The sequence below is a fragment of the Quercus suber genome, unplaced genomic scaffold (genome assembly GCF_002906115.3).
Source record: "Quercus suber isolate HL8 unplaced genomic scaffold, Cork oak 2.0 scaffold_765, whole genome shotgun sequence".
NCBI classification, from domain to species: domain Eukaryota; kingdom Viridiplantae; phylum Streptophyta; class Magnoliopsida; order Fagales; family Fagaceae; genus Quercus; species Quercus suber.
In genome coordinates, this window is record NW_027070201.1 from 246,064 (window position 1) to 249,064 (window position 3,001).

Genomic DNA, 3,001 nt, shown 5'->3' on the forward strand with positions numbered 1-3,001 from the left:
TCCTCGTTTATACTACCCGGCGCCTCAGCACCTTTTGCAAATCTTCCCGGTTGACTAGATGGAAATGACGCTAAAAGCGTGCGGGTCTACAAACGGAAAGCACCACCGCGTTAGTAAAAAAAAAGGGGGGGGGAAGAAAAAAGACAAGAACTTGAAACCCTTTCTGTCTCCCACTGCCCCACCTGGTATTCCCTCTGTTGTTGGGCAGTGAAGGCCATTGTGCCACTCCCCTGACACGATGAGGAAATCCTCGTAGAACCCTTGTTGGACTCGGGGAGGCACTGAATGAGCCGCACCTGTCGTCTTTCGTCTTCAGGTAAGACGACTTGCCCTTAAAAGCTGAAGGTTGTAACACCAGTTCACGTAGTGGTGGGTCAACCTCAGCCCCATCTTCTCGTTCAAGGCGTCCACACAGCCCAGAATCCTAAAGACGTTTATCCCACACTGGGTGGGGGCCAACCGAAAGTGCATGAGGTAATCCCTCATCACTGGCCCATGGGGATTGTCATCCCCCCTTCAAGGAAGGCGACTACGGGAATCACACCTCGCCCTCCTGCCTGTGTATGCGCCACTCCCCGTCCTCACAATATCTCAGACCTACATTGCCGGGAATTCTGCGCTCGGTGATGAATTGCTCCATCGCCTCCGCGGTATCGACGTATTTCTTAAACCTACCCATCCCAATTGACGCTTAAAGAACTAAGAAAGAACAGGCGAAGTAGAAAAAAGGGTAAAGAGAAAGAGAGGTAAGAGAGACAGAGCGACTTACTAGAACGAGGAAGGGCTCCTCGGACAGGCTTTTGCGCTGGAGGTGCTAGTGAGAGTGTGGCTGAACTCAGGAAGGGGGCACAAATATTCTCGATTACAAATGAGGAACAGGAAGAAGCGGTTCGTACGGGTATTTATACCCCAAATCGAGGAACCATGCGGTTTTCCCGCCCATAAATGCAAGACAAATTCCACCGTTGGATGGATAACGCTCATTAGACGTGGGGAGCACAGAGCCGCCTGAATTTAATGATGGGCACGTTACGTGCTCCGAAACGTCAGCGACGTGCCTTTGGCAGGTGAATGGACCCCAGCACTGACGGGGTGGGGGGGTAAGGCCGAGGATGTCAAAATCCTTCTCCCCCGCCCGGATGCGTGCAGCAAGATTTTGAGGGGCTATTGTGGGGCCAGAAAATCGGTAATCGCCTACTTCAACCTAGGCCCAAATGGCCCACGCCGAGGACGCATGATGGGTCCGAGGATGACCCTATCCTCAGTCGTCGAGACCTCAGTACGAAGAAGGGGCAAGCCCTGGGTGAACTGTCACCTCGGCATTGAATACGCTCACCTACCTTCTGGCCGCATTAATGGGGATGTAACCCTTGACAGGGCGACATCGATCAGGGTGAACCACTTGAGCACGGATATGACCTTTGATGGGATAGACGGTCAGGAGGGAAGCCAATAGATGATCAACAGGAGGAGGAAGAAGGGATATATAGAAAGGTGAGCAAAATGTAAAGGGAGGTCTTTTGGGGGGGGGGGGGGGAAGAGAAAACCTTCTCAGCCATGGGCCGAGGAGCATCCCCCAGTTGTAAATTGTTCTAAGTATTTTTTCAATAAAAGAAAGGAGTTTCATGCTTCGTGAACACTGGCCAGCGCCTAAACTTCGATCCATTCTCTACAAATTCATTGTTCTGGGTTCTTTGGGCTTTAACCCATATCTTTGGCTTGGGCACAAAAACGGACCCTACACAAATGATATGGTATCATTTGATACAAAATATTTTTCCCACTTGTGACTTGTAGAGTTATGTGGGCACTTTAATTTTTGGGGTTTTTTTTTTTTGGGACAAAACCCTCTTATTATAGTGCCTTTCACTTTTTCTTGCTATATATGGAAGTGTTGACATGCACGTGCTTTCTAGGAGTTTAGTGTACTAAATATTTAACTTTGACTTATGATTACTTTGTTTTTATTGATTTTTCTTGATTATTGCACGTAGATCTGAACTTATAAATTAGTCTTTCTCTTTTTCTTTTTTTTTTTTTCTAATTTATTTTGAGGAAAAGTAAATAGATGACATAAAATGCACCTAGACTACATGATTTCTACATATTCATTCTGTCATGGTTTAACAGGTGACCTAGATATATAACATTATTGTTACATATTCAGTGACCACACGTTTAGTTTGCAATTTTGCCATTTGCATCATAAAAATTTATATAGTCCAAAATTTTAAGACTACAACTTTCAAGTCTTCGGAAGTTTTGAACATTGACAAGACTTGGTGAAACGATTGACACTTGTTGAACGAAAGATATGTTAAAAACTATAGGATGTCTTAACCAATTAAATATATATATATATATATGTTTGCAATTTTGCCATTTGCATCATAAAAATTTATATAGTCCAAAATTTTAAGACTACAACTTTTCAAGTCTTCGGAAGTTTTGAACATTGACAAGACTTGGTGAAACGATTACACTTGTTGAACAAAAGATATGTTAAAAATTATAGGATGTCTTAACCAATTAAATATATATATATATATATTTATATATTTTAGAGAGAGAGAGAGAGAGAGAGAGAGAGAGAGAGAGAGAGAGAATTTAATTGTAAATTTAATCTTAAATAATATCATTATAAATAAATAATTTTTATTGAACTTTCAGGATCATTGTAAGCATACCAATTTTTTTGTAATAAAATATTTGAGGAAAGAGAAACAAATGACATAAAAGTAAAACTGGCCTAAAAACATGATTGCTACACATTCAATTTAGCATGAATATATAGGGACCCAGATAACATAATATCTACACATTATCTCCACAACTCCGCAATCAATATCAAACAAGTGTTATACACAGTCCAATTTCCAAGACTATAAGTTTCCAAATTCTTTGCGAGTTCCAAACAATGACCAAAACTTGTGAAGTATTAACTGGAAATCTAACCTATACCACACGTTCAATCTAGGCATGAATAATAGAGGGACCCAGA